General features: G+C 40.0%; 1 pseudogene; it reads left to right on the forward strand.

The window, feature by feature from the left end:
• The first annotated feature begins 286 nt into the window (after positions 1-286).
• LOC127436643 (nucleoporin Nup37-like) lies at positions 287-17054 on the forward strand (annotated as a pseudogene).
• The last annotated feature ends 9305 nt before the right edge of the window (positions 17055-26359 follow it).

The following is a 26359-nucleotide window of genomic DNA, read 5'->3' on the forward strand; positions in this document are numbered from 1 at the left end:
GGGCAATATTGACTCAATATAATGCTTCACTTCATTTTTAAATACTATTAAACATGTTTTTTCCCTGAAAATTTACATTTATGAATGTGAAATGTAACCATTAAAATAAAATAAAAAAAAATAAAATAAATGCAGGTTTGTTTATCTTTGGAGTTTACAATAATAACTAAAAGAACACCTTTCCACTGTGTAAAATTTTCATCAACATTTCCAACAATAAAATCAAGTGAACTAAAATAAGAATTTCTATGCGTCAGCCTCACGTTTACGTCACTAACCTGGAAGTAAACAAACGCAATCACGTGATCAGAAGGCGCGCTGAGAACTTGAGAACAAGCATCGTATGTGTTTCATTAGAGTTCATTCATCCTGCCAGAAGATCATCTGAGCATATAAATGTAATCCAGGTTTGTCGTATAAAGCTTTAATGCAGCTATCTTTCGTTTTTTAACTCATGAAAAGCCTTTGCTTTCGGCTTGATCGGTGTACATTAGGAACGCAAGTAGCAAACGCATATTAGTCTGCAGTCTTTAATGTAACATACAGTTGAAGTCTGAAGTTTACATACACTTAATTTGAAGTCATTAAAACTCATTTTTTAACCACTCTACAGATTTAATATTAGCAAACTATAGTTTTGGCAAGTCGTTTAGGACATCTACATGTGCATGACACGAGTAATTTTTCTAACAATTGTTTACAGACAGATTGTTTCACTTTTATTTGACTAAATCACAATTCCAGTGGGTCAGACGTTTACATACACTAAGTTAACTGTGCCTTTATGCAGCTTGGAAAATTCCAGAAAATGAGCCTTTAGACAATTAGGCAATTAGCTTCCAATAGGAGGTGTACCTGTGGATGTATTTTAAGGCCTACCTTCAAACACAGTGCCTCTTTCCTTGACATCATGGGAAAATCAAAAGAAATCAGCCAAGAAATATTTGGACCTCCACAAGTGTGGTTCATCCTTGGGAGCAATTTCCAAATGCCTGAAGGTACCACGTTCATCTATACAAACAATAGTACACAAGTATAAACATCATGGGACCACGCAGCCATCATACCGCTCAGGAAGGAGATGCATTCTGTCTCCTAGAGATGAATGTATTTTGGTGTGAAAAGTGCAAATCAATCCCAGAACAACAGCAAAGGACCTTGTGAAGATGCTGGAGGAAACAGGTAGACAAGTATCTATATCTACAGTAAAACGAGTCCTATATTGACATAACCTGAAAGGCTGCTCAGCAAGGAAGAAGCCACTGCTCCAAAACCACCATAAAAATACCAAAGATCTTACTTTTTAGAGAAATGTCCTCTGGTCTGATGAATAAAAACTGAACTGTTTGGCCATAATGACCATCATTATGTTTGGAGGAAAAGGGTGAGGCTTGCAAGCCGAAGAACACCATCCCAACCGTGAAGCATGGGGGTAGAAGCATCATGTTGTGGGGATGCTTTGCTGCAGGAGGGTTTGGTGCACTTCACAAAATAGATGGCATCATGAGGAAGGAAAATTATGTGGATATATTGAAGCAACATCTCAAGACATCAGCCAGGAAGTTAAAGCTCGGTCACAATGGGTCTTCCAAATGGACAATGACCCCAGGCATACCTCCAAAGTTGTGGCAAAATGGCTTAAGGACAACAAAGTCAAGGGATTGAAGTGGCAATCACAAAGCACTGACCTCAATCCAATTGAAAATTGGTGGGCAGAACTGAAAAAGCATGTGCGAGCAAGGAGGCCTACAAACCTGACTCAGTTACACCAGTTCTGTCTGGAGGAATGGGCCAAAATGCCAGAAACTTATTGTGAGAAGCTTGTGGAAGGCTACCCAAAACGTTTGACCCAAGTTAAACAATTTAAAGGCGATACTACCAAATACTAACCAAGTGCATCTGACCCACTGGGTATGTGATGAAAGAAAGAAAAACTGAAATAAATCATTCTATATTATTCTGACATTTCACATTCTTAAAATAAAGTAGTGATCCTAACTGACTTAAGACAGGGAATGTTTTCTACGATTAAATGTCAGGAATTGGAAAAAATGAGTTTAAATGTATTTGGCTAAGGTGTTTGTAAACTTCTGACTTCAGCTGTAAGTGTATGTAAACTGTTACTTTTGACTGTAAAATGTAAATGTATGGGGAGTCATCTTTAGCTTTATTTCTCTAGTTCTGGCTCTTGATTACCTCTAAATCCATTTATTTGTTGAGTGAAAAACATAGATAGACATACAGTACATACATACATTTACTGTAGATATCCATAATGTCCAACTAAAGCACTTAAAAATAATACAGAAAGTAATCAACTTTAATTTCTTTCCTTTTCCAATCTTCCCTTCCTTCTAATATAATATTGCAAAACTCATCCATTTATTCCTGTTTTCGCTGTTTCTCCCTGTTACCTGTCATTTACAGTGATAAGTAACTCCATTTGATTCAAAGACTAGAGGTTTCATTTGATGGAAGTATGCCAGATGACACTGTCCGCTCTGCCACCTACGCAGTGTCCTGTGATGACTACGTTCATGTAGTGGAGTTCAGTCCTTATGATTGTGGATCACCTGCCTCACTTCTTGCTTATGGAGGAAATCAGTATGTGGTCGTAGGCACTTGTCGTTTTAAGGTGAGTGTGGTATTTTTCAGTCTCTGACAGGGGTGTACAACTGTCATCCTGAAAAGCTGCTTCACTGCAGAGTTGCAATTCTGGTACAACTTACCTGTCTAAAATTATCATTTGAACATTGGCTTGATTAGCTGGTTCAGGTGTGTTTAATTAGAGTTGGGGCATTAAAACGTCCACACTTCCACCAAACTTGAGGGCTGTGTTTGAAATTCAGTAATGTGAATTCTGCAGTGTAAGCTATAGTCCATACTTTATTTTAAAATAGTATGCAAAACAGTACACCTTATGCATTGATAAACATTTCAAACAATGGCATGATACATTGTTATCATGTGACCTCATTATGTTTATTAAGTTACATAATTCAGTAAGTAGTTTCTAGTTATTCTCTTAGTTATTTGCATTGTTTTTTTTTTTTGTATATATAATTTTTTTTGTAAAAATGTCTTGCCTCTAGGCAATCTGATCAAAAACAGAAGCCAAGTTCGGAATGGCTTACTATTACTATTTCTGCCATCGACTGATATGGCAGAAGTAGTAAGAGTAGTATGGGTAGTATGCTATTCCGAACTCAGCCAGAATCAAGATGTTAAAATGTGGCTTATATTACTTCCAGTTCATTCATCACACTAGAAATGGAAGGTCAAGTCGAGCACACTGCATTGTGTGATACAGTATTACACACAGTGTATGCTGTATACTGCACATTTTTACAAAAGTAGTAGGCCATCTGGGTATTCCATGAATACTGAAAATTTGCATACTGTGCACAGTATACATGCTACACACTGCAGAAATAGTAAGAGTAGCTATTCTGATTTAGGGATGCGCTGATCCGAAACCAGGATCGGTATAGGCTTCGATACTAATGTTTTTAACCAGATTGGGTATTGGTCCAACGAGCCCGATCCAAATCCGATACTGTGTGTTAGTAATGGTCATTACCGTCAAGCTCCAAAAATGGCATAAAAGCACCATTAAAGTAGTCCTTATGACTCATGCATTTTATTTCAAATATCTTGAAGACATAGGACAGCTTTGTGAATCACAAAAGGCCGCTTTTAATAAATAAATAAAAAGTCTACATGTCGGAAGAGTCATTTTTGTTTTAGTAGAAATTCAGGGGCAAAGGTTGATTATGGCTAATATTTACGCACCTAACGCTGATGATCAGGGCTTTTTTTTTATAGATCTTGAAGGGATGTTGTAAGCCGCTGGCACTCCTCATGATATAATATTGGGAGGAGACTTTAATCTTTCGATGGACTCAGTCCTTGATGATAGTGAAGCAAAAGTGTGCAAACCCCCTAGAGTAACATTGATGCTTCACAGGTTGTATAAATATCTTGGTTTCTCGCTTGGTCTGGAGAGAGACAATCCACTCAATTTTGTGGATTGAGTGGATAACATTTGACACCTTGACATATCAGAAAAAATAGATTGTGTGTCAAAAATAAAATTATAAAGACCACATTTCAACATTAGTGCAACAGTCAAACCCCAAACCTCCCCCAGAAAAAAAACAATCAGAAAAAAGAAAAACGTGCGCATTAACTATTCTCAATTTCGCCGGAAACATCAGCGCAAAAGCGATCCTCCATCAGTGCACAGTTTCTTGAAGGAGTGATACTACACAAAACAGACTCCAGCCGCTAGGCGGAACCAACACAAAAAGAAACAAAATGGCACCCAGCTTCTTCAGAGAGTCAAGTGTATGTTTAGCGAGTCAGCTCACTTGGGGGCCACATGAGAAACACCAAATGGTTTTCTCACCCCATTGTTTCTATGAAGGACAATGCTTGCTGTGGGCATGTAAATATTTTGCAGCCATCCTTAGTATCTGTTCTGAGTTTGGCCGGAAACATCTGTTGATGTAAGAGTTTCTTGCATTCCTTGAATCGATCACGTTTCTCTCGTCAAATTCGCAAAGTCTGGGAACAAGAAAATGTTGTGGTTCTTCAAAGAAAGCTTTCCTTTACTCCTCGCACAACACGAGATCTTTATCGGATGATCTCAGAAATTTGACCAGAATTGATCGGGGCCTGTCTCCCTCAGCCAATCTCCGAGCCGGGACTCATCAATTTCCAGCTTATGGCCTGTTATGTCAAGCAGACTCAGGAAGAGCTCGTCTAGGAATTTTACCATATCTCAGCCCGCCTCATGCTCAGGAATTCCAACAATTCGGACCTTGTTTCAGCGATTACGATTTTCAAAGTCTTCCAGTTTTTCCCAAACGCGCTGCAAATCTGCTTTGGTCGCTAGCGGATTAGCAGCTAATTCCCTCTCCGATGACTCCAGATAATCGATCCGTCTCTCGACGTCCCCGATTCTTGCAACTAAGTGAATTTCGCCTTCATCACCGTAATCAATCGACGTATTACAGCCAGATCTTCCAGGCCCGCTACGAATTTCATCAGCATTACAGACATGTTGGACAGTTGGCATTAAATTTCTCCCACCGCACCATCCAAACTGAGTCCCTGGTCTGCTGCCTTGTTAAGGGTATCAGCTTGAGCACGTAAGTGTCTTTTAATATCTCCAGAGCCCAAGAATTTTGAATTCTTTGCCATTTGGACCTCATTGAACAGTTATGTTACACCTGTTTATTACATAAAAATAATTAAAAACTAGCAAAGTGTGCAGAGCTCGTCACTCTCACGTCCGACCCCCGCATGGTGCCACGTGACTCCCAATATTTATTATTATTAATAATAATAATAATAATTATTATTATTATTATTATAAATAGGCTATTATTATTGTTACAAATTGCAAAAATATTTAAACTGACTGGGTTCCAAAAAACCCAGTCAGTTGGAAAGTGGACTGATATCCTATTACAACTTCAGTGAACAAAAAAGAGGTCTGAATCCATTTATAAATCCATAAACAAGTTGAAAGAGAACTGGCTTCTTTTCTTCTGAAGACATTTACTGGAATTACTGTTAATTTTGCTGCTGCATTGTCCAGTAGACTTTTAAAAAAATATATATACCGATACACATTATGTAATAATTTTTTGTTTTCTTTATCTTATAATGAAATAATGTGTAGTAAGAGGTTTGTGTTTCTTATGTATAAAGGAGTGCCCCCAATCAGTTCCACACAGTGAGATATTCGAAACTTATGAAGGAAAAAAAACTACACTGGTCTTAGATCGGGATATGTGTGGGCCGATACGGAGAGTTTAGGTATCGGAATCGAATCGGCAGAGAAAAAATGGTAATGGTGCATCCCTATTCTAAATATAGCCAAGGCATACAGAAAGTTTGCATACTGCACAGTGTACATACTGCAGGAATAGTACAAGTAGTATGGTTGTTTGCTATTCCGAATATAGCCATGCATTATTACTGTTTGCTTCAGCTAAACGGTGGCATGTAAAGGACTACTTTTTTCCAAGGTAGTACTGTACTAGTGGCAGCATGCTTTAGCAGATCTATCAGACTGGATAGATTTTTGTAGTGTTTGGTACCGAAAGCAAAACTAGCACTGTATATACCCAGATATACATGATAATTAAGTGCCTGGCTAGATCTTGTCCGGAAAAGAGCCTCAAGTGTTCAACACGTATGTATTTCAATGAGAATGCCAGCTGCCTGCCTATTTGTATTTATACAGGAGGAAGACATGGAGATCGAGGGTGTAGAGTTCACCTCTCTGCAAGTGTTCATGCATGGAGTACGTGTGGATGCCATCGCATGGAGCCCCTAAACCCGTCTGGACAAGCTCCCTCAGATCATCAGGTACTACACTGTGTTTGAGTGTGCGTGGACAAAACAAAACTGATGCATTTTGGTTTTGTCAGTGTGTTTAATGGAATATCTGGAATTATGATGGAAATTAAGAGCAGAGTTCTGATGCCAGACGCCATACAGGTCTCCATCAGCTTCTGGGTTCTTTGTCCATTTGAGTCTAAATGTTAGATAAATATGCTTTCTCTGCATAGCAATATAAAATTTCCTCTTGTAATTGATGAGTGTATGAGTTTGGATATTTTACCACACTCACACACACATCCTAATTTGAGTTAAAATAAATATGCTTTCTCAGTGCACATTTTCATCACAGAGAGACTCATTTTCCAGGATCAATTCATTACCAAGATTTCTCTGTTCACGTCAAGCAGTGGAAAGTGTCTATCGCAGCTGTAGTTTGAACTTGTTTGTATCAAGAGTTCTAATAAGATCATTACACGCTGTCAGTTTGACATGTCCTTCATTAAGCTCAATAAACTGTGAACTTGGGAGAGTTTGGGAAGTTTCCTGTAGGTTAAACAACATGGGAAGGGCAAAGTAATTTCTTGGTCATGCTGTGGTCATTTGGAGTTATTTTCTCTTTGACTGTAGGTCTGCCTTCTGGGAATGTAATGGATGTCACCTTGGCATGTGTGTAACACAGAGGGTCAGAGGTTATTGACAGGTTGACTAGCTGCCTGCTAGTACTGGAGAGCTGGAAAACTTGGGCTATATTCGGAAAAGAATACTGCCTTACTATTACTGTAGCTGCATGTATAATGTGCACTGAATGCACATTTTCGGTATGCATAGTATTCATAGATGGTGTACTACATTTGGCAAAATGAATAGTATACACAGCTTACAGCATGGAAAACTGTATCCCACAATGTGCTCGACTTGACTTTCCATTCGCAGTGTGATGAATGAACCAGAAGTAATATCAGCACGATTTTTTATCTCTTTCTTGACTTATTTTTTGATTGAAATACCAAATATTAAAACATTTTTACTCAAAATTGGATTTAAAAATGCTAAATAACCGTATTTTATTTCCAAGATGATAACTGGAAGCTGCTCACTAAGTGATGATTTCATGACAACAATGTTTATAATGGAATAATGCCTGCTGTTTCAATTACTATTTTAAAATAGTAGATGGAACACAGTATATACTGCGCAGTATTCAGTTAGTAGTAAGCTAGTATTCCATTCCGAACACAGCCATGCTTGCATGTAAATAATGCTAATGGTACCTTTGTGATGTTAAGCTATATGCACAACAGCACAGCCAAAGTAACTTGCAAATTAACCTGTTGATGGAAGAAGTATGTGATGGTTATTGGACTCTTTGACCTTTTGTGTCAAGAATTTGTGTGACTCTTATAAGTTATAGGATAGATATATATATATATATATATATATGACTGTGTGTGATATGGTGATATCATTAAAACGTGAGTGACTGTCTAACTGAAAGTGTTTTTCTTGTCAGAGGTGAGTTAGTGTAATTGTGTGAATAATTGCTGCTGCTGATTAGTGGCAGCGCTCTTTTATTAGGTTTGGTTGGCTTTTGAACATACAAATGGGCAAATGGTATGATGATATTCTGTCTTTAGTTGTTTGTCTTTAACATTATACATCTTTTCAGCGTTTCATCTTCTGACTGCGGTTCATTAGACACCCACATACAAAAAATGGTGTTCTCATGGGAATAATGGCAATGTTTTATTCTGTTCTGTATTTTTGCTCCTGTTCCAGGTTTTGCACCGCAACAGCTGACAGAAAACTCAGGCTGTGGACATCAGACCTCCAGAACAGATGTGATGTAAAGGTAGCTCTTTCTCTCTCTCTCTCTCTCATTCTTTCTGTCTAGCCATCCATCTGCATGGAAATTACCTTTACACTATGCTTAGAATGGAATACTGTTGCAGTATACACTGTATTGTGTGTACTATTTTTAAAAATAGTGTGAGACTTGAGAATGCTACATTGTTGTAACATGATCTCACTACATTGCATTTTTAAATAAGTGGTATCCAAGTATCATCTTAGCGGTAAATGTTTTTATTTTGCATATTGATTAAATTTTTAACCTGTTTAAATTAAACTTTGATTTAAAATCAATTTAAATTAGTCAAGAAAGAGGTAAAATATCAGGATTGGTGTTAATGTACTGTCATCTGGGTAAACTATGCAGTATGCATAAAGAAAATATGCATACTGTGTACTGAATACCTAGTATATACTGTAGAAATTGTAAGGGTAATATGCTGTTCCGAACTTGGCTATGGTCTCTGGTTGTCTCTTATTTCACGCCCTATGTAGTGAGCAGCCAATACTCAATGGTTTTAATGGTGCATTCTGGGAATTTCTTGGGAGCACGAACATGGTAGTGCACTGGAACCATTTTGACGATGGGACAGCCCTAGGAATGGCTGACTCCCTGAGCAGTGCACTTACTACTGAACTAAGGAGTGTACTGAGACACACCCTTTGTGCTTGGCTGACTCATTCACTGCATGGAAATTGTATTTGATTTCCATGATTTCTTGTGTTGCCTAGGTGATGGAAGGCCACACCAGCTACATCAATCATGTAGTCTTTGAGCCTACAGAAGGAAAGCAAATAGCTTCTGTCAGTGATGACCACACTTGCAGGTTAGTTACACTTTAGGCAATGTGTATGAGTGTGAGAAAGAGAGGGAATAAATATATGAGTGTGAGTGTGCTCTGTTCTCTGTTAATGATGCAGAAAGGCTTGACCATATTTCCACACTGAAATCCGACACTAAGCACAACACGGCCCGCCGTGGCTCTGTGTAAGCGTCAACCGCCACTTGCTCGTGGAGTTTTTCTAAGTAATTGGTTAAATGTGGAAATCCAATCAGCAGCCGTGGCTTTTCCTCTCCACAGCCACAGTTAACGAGCTCCTCAAATGTGGCCCCACCAATCAGCCGCTGAATAAGTGCAGTTTCCCAGCAGTCAGAGGTAATTTAAGAGAGCACTCCAGAAGTCTCGGGTCTTCCCTTTTGCGTCAGAACCATGTAACTGACACACCTGGATGTAGCAGCACTGTGGCCTGCCACAACTCAATGGCCAGGCCTTTCTCTTCTCAGTTCGCAAACCCTAATGGCTTCAAGGTGGATGAGAACCAAAAAGATGGTTTCCCTCACAGAAATCCAGTTCAGCAACTGGATCTTTTACAAAGATTTGATGATAATGGTTTCTTGGGATACATCTTAAAGTATGGATGCGGCAACCATGTTTCCTCAACATGATCATGTGCTTTTGTGATTTTTGTCAATAGCATTGTCAAATAAAATTTTTGTTTATAGATTTTGCACTCTTTTGTTGATATTTGCCATCAACCATTTCAAGCCTACTTTGGACCAAGCAGTCAAGGTTTGGCTGGTTAGTATGGGCCAGTAAGCCCCTGTTGGTATACTACAACATTCAGGAGGCAAAAAACATTGTTCTTCTTTGACAGCCATTCAAAAGTGGCGATGTAATCAAAGCACAAAATGGACTTGTCTTCTGCCTTTGACGTCACTAGCTCAAGATTGAAGCTAGTGTAGGGCTTGTTGGTTTGCACATTCCTGTGGTACCATTAGCCAATCAGTATTGTCAGTACATCAGGATGTAATTTTCCTGTGGCTCCAGAGGAATAAGTCACATGACATTTACGACTCAATAGCTGCTTTTCCACCATCAGGCCGAATGGTTTTCGTTGCAGAATTGTGCAGTTCTGTACAGATCTGGGCTCGATGGCATGGTTATGGTTTCTTTTCCCACAGTCGTACTGCAAAATTGTGAATCGCCATGTCACTGCAGGCATTCCAACAGCTCTGTTGAGTACATTTAGTTAACCATGCAGAGAAATCCAGGCCAGGAATGGTTTGTAATCATACCATAACGAACCATGCTCATGTGGAAATGCCACTGGAACCGTTGCTCACTGTACTCAGAACTGTTCGGACCGAGCAAAGATGGAAGGACTGAAGGCGAAAAACAAGCAACTGCCATTGAGATCAATGGGAATGCTACCAGAAAGCTTTCTCCAGTTACCATATGTCACTTTACTCTGGTGGGCTTGAAGATCTACTCTGAATCCAATGGATGTCTTGGTGCACACAGCACCAGAGTCAGCGTTGACCCTGTGTCAACACCTACCCATTGCGCTGCAATAATGTTTTCATACACTTATTATCTGGGTGGTGCACCATTGAGAATTGGAGTGCTCTAGGTCCTCCGTGCTTCACATAACTGTTTTATTGACTTTGGTGGAGCTTCAGGTTGTGATGAAAGAAGGAATCTCTGATCTTTATCGTAGTCGTGGGTGAGACTGTTTCAGTTTGCAGCATCAGCAATAATGGGCTTCTTCTCCTCCGCTTCCCTGCTGGAACCTGGATATGCTGAAACCTCTTTTGTAATCCCTGACATCCTTTAGACTAGCCCGGTAAGAAGCTGCCTATTATTTTGATTAAATTATAACCATCTCTTATGAATAAATCATGGCCCACCCAACAGCACGTAAGGTGTAAACCACTGCAGTTACCATATATTACTAATCCTCAACTGCCAGCTCAAATGTGTGATTTGATATCATGATTCAAGATTCGCTGTCTCGCTGTGGTCATGCTTATAAGAAAACAGCCAAGTGTTACCCAGAATGCCTTCCGAAACCAACTTTGCACATGCCCATCAGAATTTAGCAAATGTAATTTTTTTTCATTTAGATTTTGTGTTAGAGATACTGTGTTTGGTGGGAGAGTAGAGGGGCCACTGAAAGGAATGAAGCAGGAAACATTCGCCATAAGCCTCGGTCTATCTCTCCTGTGGAGCCAGAGAAAACAGTAGAGTGCTCCATCTGCAGAAAGATTTAAATTCTGTCACATTGAGAAAATATGGGACGCAGGAGGAACAGCGAGGTGGAACAAGAGAAAGATCAGGTTAATGTGAGAGAGTGAACATTTCCACCCAGGCCACACTAACTGTGCTTTTGATACAAATGTGGCTCTCCATTAAAGTATACCTGCATGTCTGACACACCTTTCCCTGTACAACATTGCTGGTGTCACTACCAGGCTTCTTACCTAACTTAATCATTAAGCTTCCCCAAAGCCTGTGGCTATGATGATGTACCAGCTTTGACCAGCCTAAAAATTCATGCTGGTCTTAGCTGGAGTTGGTCTTGCACATACAGTAGAACTTTAAGGGTCATCTTGTTTGCCTTAAGATATCTTAACTGGAGATTTAATTAACAACCTCTATCTTATGGTCTTCTTGATTTCAAACGGCCTCAGATCTCATCTGGTGTTACATAATACTGTGTGTCAGTGGAAAGGGCATCCAGGTTCTTTTGAAGATCAGAGCAGGTTTTTGCTATAGTAGTGTTGCATGCCTCAGTGCCATCTAAAGATTACTGTAGGCAGTGCAGGTCACACAAGGGAATGCAGAGTTCATTGTTGAAGAGTGAGACACATCTGCATCACTCAATTCCTGAGGATGACAATCAGTTTATGGAGGATTCTTTGCTCATCACACTCAACAACTTGGTCTTTTGTTTTCAGTCGTGTTGGTGCGCACACTATACAACAGATTGCAGAGTAGATGTATCAACTACAAAACCATTCATCCCAGACTGAAGCTACGATCCTGAAATTCGTTCACAAACTCATGCACATAGCAATGGGAGAATTTATTTGTGATCACTTGTCAACCAACAACATTAAAAAAGGGCTTTAAGCTGTCTTACACTGATATGTACAGAACGGAAAAACAATAAGGAAAATAGCTGAAAACATTGATAAGACAGCGCATAGAGAGACGCACATAGCAGTTTGATGTCTTATTTTCGAATAATTTTTTGGCTCTTGTTTATTTCATTGGCTGTTTTTCATTGTCAGTCTCTTGTTCAGTGGGAAAAGATTTGTAATCTGTTGTAGCGCCTGTGATTAGTCAGAGGGAGACGCAGAAGTGCATACACAACACAACTGTCAATGACGGGCACACATTGTGATCTGAGACTCCTAATCGCACACCAGTCCTCCACTCAAAACATAAAAGGTGACAAGCTTGAGTCGTGTAGTGTGCTAGGCTTAAGTTTCAGTGAATGGTCTTTTTGACTGGGGAAAAAGTTTTGGGTTTGAAAGTTGTTTTAATTGTGCATTAATTAACTTATCTCAAAGAATCAAGGGAAATTTGCTTACTCATGATATGACCCCTTTAAAGGAGCATCAGAATACTTCCCATAAAATGAGTCTGGTGATGATGGCTGTTTTTCACACTGTTAATGTATGAGTGTAGCTTTGCCTGCCATCTGTTTCTGTTTATTGTTATAGAAGTGTAAGGTTTTAAACTTTTCATTCTCTTCATGATTGATAAAGTATACCAAACCACAAAAAATCTCATTTTGGCCACTGAGAGCACATGAATGCAAACAAAACCACTAAAACTGTTGTTTTAAACGGGTCAGGTCAGAACTGTTATTCACACCATCTTTGACAACAAGGAATTAGCCCCTGACCAGGGTCGCCACCATAAATGTTTGTTTCCACAGTTTTTAACACAATTTCAGCATTTCTTACCCCTGTCCCACCTACAATATCACATCACACGCTCGGCTCAGCTTCTCAGTTGTGCAGTGTGGGAAAACACAGACAGGCCAGACGGACCCGCCCCTTGTTTTTCCGCTTAGATATGCTGTGACTTCAAATATTTCCCTCTCTTTCAACTCTTATTGTACACGACTGCATCATGTTATCCCACGATGCCACCTCAGTCATTGAAGAGCCTTAAGCAAAACAGCAGTAGTACTTCACCTGTGATGCTTTCCACCGTGTTTGTGTGCTTAGTGCCTGATCCTCATTTGGCTCTGTCAGTGTTTTATAGAGCTGACATTTCACCCTCCTGAACACTCTGGTGGTTGTTAGGGGTGGTGGTTTTGGTTTTGCGTGTGAATGAACTCTTGCTTGGCAGGGGGTTCTGAGTAAAAGGGTTTTAACTAGTGGTGCACCATCAGGGAATTTGAGGCTGATACCAATCTCCGATTTATTTATTTGTAATTTTTTTTATAAAGTGCCCTTTGCCACACTTTTGCAAGTTATATGCTGCAGTTATATGTTTATGCCCCACAGAGTAAAATGACGGTAAAACTTTACAAAAAGGTTTCATTTGTTAACATTAACAACATTACTGTAGTTAACATGAACTAATAAACTTAATGTTAGTTACAACATATACTATTACATTTTTAAAATCAAAAGTTGTATTAGTTAACATTAATGCACTATGAACTAACAAACTAACAATGAACAACTATTTTTATTAACTAACATTATGATTAATAAATGCTGTAAAAATATATTGTTCATTGTTTGTTCATGATACCAAATGCATTAACTAATGTTAAAGAAATTAAATATTTTTATTACGTGTTACCAAAATTACATTAATTGTGAATTGCTAACATTTATTTGTATTGAAAACAGTTATGTTTAATTCTGTTGTCAATATCAAGAGGTCAATGTGACATCCTGGCAACCAGTAAAAACTATGAGAGCATCACACACAGCAGAGATAAAAATTAGAAAAATATATCCATTACAAGCTCTAAAACTGCTCCAGTGAGAAATCATTAATATCTATGATTTGTTTACTGTCTTTGGAGTCTTGTTGTAACACACATCACTAATTATTAAGCAAATGCATGAAGATGCGGTGCCGTTATTGAAGGTTAAACATCTGTTATTAGTGGTACTGTGACCAACATTAATCTGATCCCTAGTTTTAACCATGTTTTTGTGGTGGTGGTGTCTTGAAACCTCACTCAGAGCAGAGATGCCTCAAACAAGGGAAGACAGTTCAGTATTTCCTGGCCAACATGTTGGGCAGAGCTTCTGTGCTTACAAAGCCCCTTGTCTGGGAGTTGATGAGCATGGGGCATGTCCTCCAAGTGCTGCAGCCATTGCCGATATTAATCTACTCAACTGTATAGCTAACATTTAGACAGGCTTTAGAGTGCTTTTTGGGCTTCATTAAATGAAGACTTCTTAATGACCTCATCAGCCAGCGGTTATGCGTCTTTCCTATTAATGGAGAGCTTCTTTTTCTTCGCTCTTCTTCGCTTCCCCCACACTTTCTCAGAAAACCCTTTCATGATTTTATCTCGTTTGGGGAACTTGCAGTTCTCTTCACTCAGGCCTCTGTGTTGTGGTAAACCCGAGATCTGATCTCCAGCGAAACCATCCAAAATCTGATCTTCAGCATTCTCCGTCCAAATGATTTATTGCATCTACTCGCAGGCCTCTCGCTGTATCTGTACTTGCCCTAGCGTGTCTTCACAGACTTGCAAAAGGCCAGATTTGGAAAGAAAGCCTCTTGTTCCTAAGAAGAAAAAGCTGGGAGGTATTGGCAGTCCTGCAGCTGACCTGATATTCCCCAGGGAGGCAGAAGTCAAGAGTTCCTGTAGTTTAACTATCAGAGCATGGTGCTAGCAGCACCAAGGTCACGGGTTCGTCAGGGTACATAGGTATGCCTTACCTGCAAAGATGCTTTGGTTAAACATATTAGCCAAATGAATAAAATGTATAAGTCAAGGTCTATGACAAGCAAGCTATATGTGTCCTCTGTCGCTTAAACAACACACCTGAGTCTTGAAGTTCAAGATTTACTTGATCTAGAGTTTAAAAACTTGACAAAACCCTTTTCTATTGAAGCATTCAAACCCAATCATTTTTGCTCATCCTGTAGTTTTAGTGCAAGTTAGTCTTTAAGTCATACTTGGATTGTGTTGGGCAGGGGGTGTTTTCACTGTCAAAAAGCTATTTTTAGCATCTGCCTCCTGTGTGCCTAATTTAGCTCTTATTAGATGTAAGCTGCTTCTGATTAGTGTCCTCTTTCTGACAGTTCCTTTTTTGTCTCTAACTCTCTTGCATTTTTACTTTCAGACTTGCTCTGTGTAAGCTTGTGTGTGTTTAATGGGCAAGAACTCATTGGGACAGGGATGACATCATTACAAAAGTCTGTTTCCTGTTGCTGGCTCATTTCCTCTGTCACCATGACCTCCAACTTTTCTTGCACCACTTATTATTTGGATTAAGTTGCGAATTTCTTAATACCTAATATGGGGAAAAGCGTTGGTCACAAATGACCTCTTACCCCATAGTAAATTATCTGAGAACGCTTTAGCACTGTTCATGCTTTAGCACAGGTGTTATGGTGAACACACTTAACAGCCAGCCTCATACTTCATGTCTGCATTTTGTACTTTCTTAAACTAAAGTTTATACGGTTACCTTCCTTCCTGCAGGGTGTGGGACACTGATGGTAATGAAACCACTTCATTTAGACTGCGTTCCCCTGGCGTAAGCGTCTGTTGGCACCCTGAGGAGATCTGTAAGGTTAGTAACAAAAGACTGACTGAACCAACAGATGGGCCTTTTGGATGTAGATTCTACTTAATTTCCTTAAGACCAGCAGTTGAACGAAATTAGATTTTAGTTTTTGAGTTTTGCACACATTTTAAATTCAAAGGATCTTGACACTGAGAATCCATAGATATCTCTTTTTAATACAGTTGTTGGTGGCGGAGAAGAAAGGCACTATACGGTTCTATGACCTCGTTTCACAACACGCCATTCTGTCTCTGGACAGTGGCCAGGTGCCACTCATGTCAGCTGACTGGTGCCTCACTAACACTATTAAGGTTGGGGCTGTTGTGGCCAATGATTGGATGATCTGGGACATTACCCGCTCCAGGTAAACACAACTTCATCTCTACAGTCAACTAAACCGATCGTGTTGCAGAATGTTTGTGTAATGAGCTTTCAAAGCAGAATTGCTTTGTACGGTCAAGAAAACCCAAGCACATTGTCTACTAAATCCCCTGTTCCACTAAATTTAGTTAATCGTTCCGAGAGTTTCTCAAGAATTTGTCCATAATGTGCAACTCCCATCAGCTTAGCTCTGGAGTTTCATAGCTAAATACCTGCATTAAAAGGCAAAAGTAGTTCTGAATGAGCTGAAATAAGCTTTTAAACTGATAGTCTCACATCATTTCCAAACTTATCACCATTACAACATTAAAATTAGCAACTTTGTTGACTGATGTAATGTGGGAGTGATTTCAACTCTAGATGATCCTGATGTGTTTTGCCTGTAGTTATCCGCTTGAGAAGAGGCCAGCTCATGTGGACAGGGCAAGACATTTCAGGTAAATTCACCAATTTTACTAAAGATCAGATCATTTTACATTTGTTGGACTGCATTCATGACCGCAATTGTGGTGGTCTCTCTTCTACAGATGGTCAAGGGCAAATGAGAATCTCTTTGCTACCACAGGCTATCCGGGGAAGATTGACAGTCAATTATTGGTGCATCATCTGGGCCATCCACAGGTTGGTGAAATGTACTTGTTTGAAATTGTTTTGAATTTTGCAGCTACCTCAAGTCTCATGGTATTGAATTGTCATTGCAGCCTGTTATGATTGGTTCAGCTTCTGTGGGGGCGGGGCTAAGCTGGCACAGAACCCTACCATTGTGTGTGACTGGTGGAGACCAAAAGCTGTTCTTCTGGATGACTGAGATGTAAACTGGATTCCAGTGTTTCAGATTCTTATCATCTGGAGAATGTTTCTATTTTTCTTTTTCTTTTTTCAATAAAGTCATATTTTTCTTGCACTGTCACTGTACTTATTTTATAGGCCACTTGGGTCAAATCTCAGACAAACAGTTGTGAGAAAGAGACTCGCTCTCTCCCCTCTATTTTTCCCTTTTCTGCTAAGCATTGTATCAGTGTTTTCAGTGTGGTGTTCTGCCAAGCTGGCTATGTGAGTTGAGCCAAAGGTCACCAAACAGCAGGAGCTGGCAATTTCCATTTCAGAACGCTTGAGTATGAGAAAAAACTCTGTACAGGTGCTCATATAGACCATCACATTGACTCAATCAGGATAATAATCTTTATTCCCATTCCTAACACAACGGGCAAGCTTCCTCTGTTCGACTGTGACGCATGTGTGTGGTGGGGAGACAGAAGCAATGCTATTTGTGCTTCTACAGTTGAACCCTGAATATGAAGACAAGCATGGGAAACAAGTGCAGAGAGAATGCAAGACTACGAGAACAGATATTTTTCCAAGAAAAGCACAGGAGACGTACTGAGGGGGGAACGAAGGTCCTCTCAGGTCAAATGGCTCTGCCTACCACAAGGTAGAGTGGATATTTTGTTATGCACATCTAGTTTTTAAGGGTAGGGTACAAGTGGGTAAATCACATTATCTCTACATAGTGTAAAGTGTCATATATACAGGATATATATCTTGCATATTTATTTTGTATTTATTTTACTGAGGTCTGGGAACACTGAGTGGGCTGCCAAGGGGTTCTAGGGGATCTGCGTAAAAAGAAAAAAAATTATATTAATATTTTTTCATATAAATTATTAAATGGTTTGGTTAATGTTACAATTTGGTTAATATTTACCAAATTGGACAAACTATTTTATACAGCTTTCCTAAGACTAGTTAATTAGAATTAATAAATGTTAAACAATTTTTCAAATGTTAACATCTTTTGGCTTTAGCAAAATTATTAAAGCCAATTATTCAATTTTGCAAAAAACAACTTTGTAATGTCAAGCTTACTATTTTTCTCACAGTAAAAATGGGTCTTTAAACATAAAAATAGGCCTATATAGTTACCCATGAATTTTAGGAAAGTGGTTCCTCAAGGGGGATCATCGTATTTGGGGGTCACTGGCATCAATAAATTTAAAATCCCTTATATAGTGAAGGTTTCAAACAGTTCTGGATATTTCTGCCTGTGCTCCCTGTGTAACAGTGGGGCACATTGTACTTGGGTGTTACTGTGTGACTGAAATAAGTCTAGAAAGAAAGGGGGAAACTATCCTAAACTCTTTCAAGCCCGTAAGGCCTGATTCGGAGTCCAGAAGCATACCACCGTCCACAGTTATAACATGCTACTGCTCTCCTTGTCTGCCGGCTTTGTTTGAATAAGTTCACTGTGGTCTGAAATTAGGGTTTTGTATTGCAGAATGTGGCTGGTGCTGGACCACTGCATACTGCTTGGACAAATCAATGTCGGCCTCTTCCACATCTCTCTACATGCTCTCACACAAGGGACACTCTTCCAAAGGATACAATAACTTTCTTAGAAAGAATTGAGAAAATCTTGAACTAAAAGGATTTAAGGACTATGATACAGTAAACCATCGCTTCCCAAAATCTACATTCAATCATCAATAATTTGGTTGGGCAAAGATTTTAACCCAAGATTGCCATCTGGTGGCTGGTCTCCCTACATTTACTGTAGCAATACGAACCTTGCCAAAGTCCTGTGAATAACCCTTTTTTCTTTAAATCCAGTGCAGGATTATAGTGTGCATCATTTGGAAAAAGTACTGGTTTTTATTTGGAACAATTTTGTCATCTAGTGTCAGTTTGGGGGGAAAGACGCAACAGACACACTGTAGTGATAGAGAATTCTTACGTAATTCTTCCATCCAGCAGATGTGCTCTGACATGATGGAGAATGCCTACACAAGCCTTCCTTCACAGGCTTAAGCCTTAGAACTTGGCAAGTAGTTTTAATGACAAAAAATAAATAAAAAATACCATGATCAAAGCAACTCCAGCTAGGTTGAGGGCTGAGGCCTAATCCTCTTCACTACTTAAGACAAAGCAAAAAGAACAAAGGGAGGAGTAGTTTTGAAGCAGGAATAGTAATCTTTTGATTCTTAGAGATAAAATGTATTTTCAAACGCTCTTGAATAATTAAAAGTCTTTTGAGGACCAAGTCTTGTAAGCACATGGTGGATTGAGGTATCTCACGACAGTTAGGGCTGCACAATTAATAAAATAAATAATAGAGATTACAATTACAGCAGCCACAATGGCACCCTGTCTACAACGGACAAGCGTGGAGTCGATGGTGGATGGTGCCCTGTTCAATGTACAGTTTTCTTGATCAACCACTGCTACATGATTATTCTGATTGTTGCTGTACTGTTTTCTGTTCCAGTCTCCATTAGAAACCATGTGAAAACAACAGAATGAGTGATCTCAGAATGAGCATTGCCAGATTTGATGACACACTTCTGCGTTCCGGATCGGATCGCTCTGGCCGACCACATTGCCGTTCTGAGTATACACTTCTGAAAGCAACCGAATACGAATGCGTTCGACGCATACCCACTACAGTGGCTTTGTGATTCTCTTTTAGTACAGTCAATGACCGGCACATCCGTGTCGAGAAAATCGAGGAAAAACAGTGCTGATGATGAAATCTGCCTCACGCAAACTCTTTGCGGAGAGATCAGATTTGATTTTACATTAAATGCATCTGAAATGCACGTTAATGGGTAAATTGATTAAAACAGCTGGTAATTCTATCACTTGAGTTGTTACCCTCCTTTGAATAACTTTTTGAAAAGGCTCCCATGCCTTCTCTCACTGACCACCACGGTCACAATTACAATATCAAGGGAAATGAAATAGGTAAAGTTTATTAAGACAAACTTTGATGTTGGCTTGACAAAGCCTTGTCTCAAACTTTAGGCTAAGAAAAAAAGGAGCAACTTAAAGCAGTTTAAAGACATTTTGTGGGTTTGTTTACATTTGAATTTTTTATTGTTGGAGTTTGAATTAACAAGCATTCCACTGACCTGTTTGAATATTCCGTCGATAAAAATCGAAGGGATTTTTCAGATTATTTTATTGTCTGCTTTGTGAAAACCGTATGTTAGATCAGTTAGAAAAGACATAGCAAACTTTTCCAGAACAGTCTGAAGATATGTACCAGATTTGGTGGCTGTAGCTTGAAAGCTCTAGCAGGTGGTAATGGTCTCGGTTTAGGGATAAAAAACTAAAAAAAACTAAAATTTGTTGAATTGTTGAAAGTCTTTTTGGCAGTCCACTCAGCGGCCATCTTTGAAATGCTCTCATCAGGCTGGGCAGCTATTTTTCTATGTAAATAACCGGCATACAAGTGCAGCTCCTATCTACTTGTATAGGGGAAAGACCAAAATCTCCAAAACGGTTGGTCAAGATTAAGATCAAAGAACATATTTCAAATCAGCAGTAAAATCTGACAACACTGGTATCATAAATTGTGCTGATTCACCTCAGATTAAGCTAAAAAACTCAATCTCCCGGCTTGTCCACCTAATATGCATGCACATTGATTGACAGGCTATTGGCTTTTTCACCTGTAAGGTGGGATACTTCCTTTTCTACATCCGTTGACCGTTGGGCATTCCAATTTCTCCCATTCATTTTAACAGAAGTGGCCCATCTCTGCTAAATAGTCTCTGATAACTGTTTACTGGCTTAGACAAGTCAACATAATAATCAACAATTATGATTTGTGCCATAATCATGCGTCCCTTCAACTTGTAGCTAAAAAGTAGTTGAACAGTGATGCAATCCAGTAGTTCTCAACCAGGGGGCCGTGGTGTTACCCATCAAACTTCCAATGGGGTCTCAATATTATTAAAAAAATTATTTAAAGCTGCGCAACATAACTTTGTGCTCTCTAGCGACATATGTGGTCGAAATTTAAAATTGCAAGCAATTTGCGGAAGAACACTAAATGTGATTCGTGTTTTGGCACTGCTATTCTGGCGGATGAATCTCATGATTTGAGCTTACCTGGACACCGCCAGTGTGTGGTCATGACTGGAGATATTCAGAACTGGAGACATAATGTGCTATTTTCATGTTGATATAATGTTATACGATTAAACATTTAAAACTGAAATATTACTTGCTTTGATGAAGGTAAACAACACTCGTATTCACATATTTTGAATGAATGAATTTTACACTTATAGCGCTTTTCTGACACTACATTCAAAGCTTTTACATAAAGAACAGGGGACTCAATCATTACCAGTATATTTTAATATAATTTTTCAAGTGTTTTATCAACTATTAATGTTTTTAACTATTTTTTTATTTTTTATTATTGTACTACACTTATCAGTTTTAGAGGTGATACTCGTGATATGGCTGATACGAGTTCAATGGAAGACTTTATTATTTTTTATATTATGTACAGCCTCAGTTAATAATGCAAGTGAACCGTAATACTAAAATAGTATGTCTATGAATGCACACAATAACACAGTAAACTAAAAACATAAAACAAGAATTTAGTAATTATGGGGATAAAATATACTTTATTAAACATGAAAATAATATGCTTAAAAATGCAATTAACAGTCAATTTCAGAACTCATAAATATAAGTAAACATGTCACAGTAACGCTCCCTGACAACATATATTTTACATTTATGCATGTATTTACAACTTACAGTGCACTTATTACAGGGACAATCCACCTGGAGCAATCTGGAGTTAAGTGCTTTGCTCAAGGACACAATGGTGGTAGCAGTGGGGATTGAACCAACAACCTTTTGGTTTACCAGTTCAGTGCTTTAATCCACTACACCACCACCATTCCACATAGATACGTCGCGACCGCTTAACACATGACTTATGTTCGATTCATACAAGCAATATTAGCTTCAACAACCCTCCAGACAACATATCCAAGCATTAAAGCAGGTAAACAACTTCGCCAAACGGTACTGTTCGGTTCGAGTCCACCTTAGCGGAGTCGGACTCAAGGCTGAGTCTGAGTCGAGTCTGAATTCAAATTGTAACCATAAACTCAACATCAATATTTTAATCTTATTTTAACCTTCACAACTAAGAAAAACAATTTGTCAATATAAATGCAAAAAACAAATGATTAGGCGGGAACCGGCTGAGCAGTCAACGAAACTTTTAATTACATAAATCAACTTAAACACACACACACACACACACACACACACACACACACACACACACACACACACACACACACACACACAGCGGCCACGGTTGTCTCTGGCTTTGTCTCGTTTCATAAAAGCGAGTAGGACACTTCGAATGGGACCTTCTTTCACGGGAATTCGGAGGGTGCATGAGGTGTATCCTTCGTGGGCACTCACAAACCGCAATTCTTTGCTTCAACGGAAATGTCTAAAAAAAATAACGCCAATTTGCCCGTAAATATGATGTTCAAACGCAAGGAATGTTAATTTCCAAGTTGAAGTACCCCAGTAGATGGGTGCAGAGTATATCATATTTATAATTATATTAACATATAATTAAAATAAAGTATTAGACTAAAAGTACACCTGTAAAATCTATTTTCTTTTCTCATTACATCATTATAACTCTCCTAAAATGTACCTCATGCATTCCCTTCCAGAGGGACTTTGTTCCCTTCACACTCAAAGCCCTGCCGCTAGTTAAAGAGTGGCGTGCTGTCATAGCAACCATGTTACGTTCCAATTCCATTCGTCCTACGAAGGCCGTCTCGTTTAAACGAGACTTGTTTAAAGGAGGACACTTGGTATACTGCAGCCTTCAAAGGACGCGACCTCCGGAGGACACTCTCTCTCTCTCTCTCTCTCTCTCTCTCTCTCTCTCTCTCTCGCTCTCTCTCTCTCTCTCTCTCTCTCTCTCTCTCTCTCTCTCTCTCTCTCTCTCTCTCGAACTCTCTCGAACTGTCGCCTCCAGCTGGTCTTTCTCCCCTTCCTGGCTGATGCGTCCTCACGGCCTGGCCACGATCTCCTCCTCATCACAGTATCCTGCTGAACAAATTTCAAAGTGGTTTCAGAATGAAAGCATATGCTTTAGGTGTATGAAGACAAAACTGTCCTTCAACACACTTCTTATTGCGTTCTTTTGACATTTCAATTATTTGTTGCTTTTCCCCTCCACTCAAACATACACCAAAGAAAGTGAAAGCTGTGTTAGTCATTAGTTAGTTTTTATTTCTACTTCATTTTCAATTTGTCCACTCAATTTAGTTTAGTTTTATCTAAAATTATGGGTGAAATACATTTAATGTAATTAATTAAATACATTTAATGTGTTTAATACCTTTAATAAACGGTAATATTAAAACATTTAATAATGCCCATAAATTAAATACAACAACATCAAATAAAAACAGAAAAGATCAGATACCATGAAAAAAATATTTAGATACTACAGATTTACACTTCACACTTTTCAGTCCACCTGATGTGTTCAGGTGTAGCCTACTTCCCTAAAGTCAAGATCAAACTCACCTTGGGCTGACGTTACTTTTCACATTATATTTATTATATATCTGCCCCGTTCTTCCTGGAAGTTCATATCGAACTGACAAAATCCTGGTGCATGCCCTATTCAGCTTGCTCTCCCAGCAATTCCACTCTCCTCACTAAAGTGGACCAGCGAGTAGCAGGGCGTGGAAATCACGGTCCATTCATCCTTCCAAGCCGTGTTGACTGACGTCCGCACTGACTAGAAAAGCATACTCAGTGGCGGCTAAGCTGGTCAGCACTCCACGTGATGGCGACACTCCAAGTCTCCTCAAGCAAATGGTCAAGCAAAAAACTGGTGGTTTTTTGATCGTCACATCTGGCTGACCCTCACGGAAATGCATGATGCGGAAAAAGCCACGAAAGTCACTGCACAGGCCATTAGCAAGTCAATGAGCAACCTGGTGGTTTTTTGATCGTCACATCTGGCTGACCCTCACCATTTGATGTTCCGGTGTCTCCAACCGGCCTTTTCGGCGGCTCTGTGGATAGATTTGCTGAGCGTTACGTCACAACACAGCAACACTCACAGGCTATGAGACATTTTATGTCAAAATGGAGCAGTACTTATCACATCCAGCTCGCTCCTGCTCTGTCTCGGTCCAGCGTCCAGCTAAAAACACCACGCCCGCTGCCTCAGCGCGGCCAAATATCGCTGTCGAGCCACCGGTAAAGCCACGCAAGCCGTGGCCTAAACTAAGGCAGCCGCCTCAGCGCAAACTTCCTGCACAGCAAAAGCGCTCCTGACACACAATGCTGTTCCCCGCTTCCCCACTGATGTTTGTCGGGAAAGGAATATTGTTGTTCAATATGTTGTTTCTATGTCTCACATTCAATCACATGCAATAAAGAATGCAAAAAAGAGTACAGTGCTAGTTGCACATGCACGAGATGCTCACACTTTTTCAATGAAGTGCTTTCCCACTTCAAAGGCCACACATTATGCATAACCACTTCCCAATGGTGAGCGGCGTATTATATCATGCAGTGAACAAACCATATTGCCCTCTGTCCCGTTACACGGACACATGACGAGCCCTTACTGGCATTTCCGAATGGATGCTAAAAACGATCGGACATGGTTATGAGATCCAATTTGCACATTGGACGCGCCGGTTTTACGAGCCGAAATACACAATCTTCTCGCAAAGAACGTGATAGAGGTTGTTTTAGATTAAATAATAAGCCTGCTGTCCTGTTGTGCGAATGCGTGGCAAGCCCTCACGGGCGTGTCAGACTGGGTGTTTCGAACACGGTCATACGATTCAGTTTGTATATATTTGTATATCTCCTTGCAAAAAATGTGATAGAGACTGCCCCAGACTGCGACACACACAGCGGGATTTACAGCTGTTATTTCCTCTTTCTGGAGAAGGACGGTGGGCTTCGGTCCATTCTAGTTCTGAAGTTTGTCTTGACTCCGTGAGCATGCATGCACACCACACGAACGAGCACGTACAGACCATTCTTTGGTGGCTGTCTCATTTCAAAATGGAAAGACATTACCACTGAAGTCATTTCAGAGAATGTTGGGTTTTATGGCGGCAGCATCCGCCATCATACCGTTAGGTCTGTTACACATGAGACCTCTCCGGTACTGGCTCAAACGATGTTCTACATTGCGCCTGGAATCTCAGTGCATGGCATCGCGGTGACTCGCCGCTGTCTGGCTGCTCTAGCACCGTGGACAGCGCCGGCGTTCTACCAACAGGGTGTTATGCTGGGTCAAATATTCAGAAGGAAAGTGCTGACCACAGATGCATCCTATACAGGTTGGGGCGCGGTGTGTGATGGACGCCCGACTTTCGACACCTGGACAGGTGCGAAACGGCCATGGCATGTCAACTGTCTAGAGCTACTGGCTGTCTTTCTAGCTTTGAGAGCTTTTCATTCTGACATCGTGAATCACCACATTCTGATTTGTTTGGACAACACAACAGTAGTGGTGTATATAAGTAAGTATGCATTTCCCCTGGTGCGCCTCCTTCATTCTGTCATCAGCAGAGTCCGAGTGGACATGGAAACAGTTCTGTTAGTTGTGCCGAAATGGCCCAATCAGTCCTGGTTTCTGGAGATGGTAGAAATACTGGACGGGCCTCCATGGGAAATACCGCTGAGGAGAGACCTTCTCTCTCAAACACAAGTCACAATTTGGCATCCACAGCCAGAGCTGTGAAGCCTACACGTGTGGCCTATGATCGGAGTACAGCGGATGAGCCAGAATTGGCTCAGTTGGTAATGAACACAATTTTACAGGCTGGAGCACTGTCCACGAGATGCCTTTAAGCACTGAAATGGAATGTGTTCACTAATTGGTGCTTTTCACATGTCAAACACCCAGTGAACTTCCCCATTCCTGAAATTCTTACATTTCTTTCAAAGAGATTGGATGCAGGGCTGACTCCATCAACGCTCAAAGTTTATGTGGTGACTATATCTGCGTATCACGCACCTGAAGCTGGCACCTCTATAGGCAAACATGATTTAACCATAAAATTCCTTAAGGGGTGGGGGGCGGCTAAATCCCCCTCACCCGGCTACAATCCGACTTGGGACCTAACTGCGGGGCCTCCCTTCGAGCATCTGGGCTATGTTGAATTGTGTGTGCTTTCTCTTAAGACCGCATTACTGCTGGCTTTGGCCTTAGTAAAATGGGTCGGTGATTTGCAAGCACTGTCAGTTGACAATTCCTGTCTGGAGTTTGGTCTGGGTCTTACAAAAACCACTGTCAAACCCAGGAAAGGCTATGTGTCTAAGGTTCTAACCATGCCTTTCAGAGCGCAGATGGTTCACCTTCAAGTCTTTATCCCTCCTCTATTTAAT

This window comes from Myxocyprinus asiaticus, chromosome 47 (assembly GCF_019703515.2).
Source record: "Myxocyprinus asiaticus isolate MX2 ecotype Aquarium Trade chromosome 47, UBuf_Myxa_2, whole genome shotgun sequence".
NCBI classification, from domain to species: domain Eukaryota; kingdom Metazoa; phylum Chordata; class Actinopteri; order Cypriniformes; family Catostomidae; genus Myxocyprinus; species Myxocyprinus asiaticus.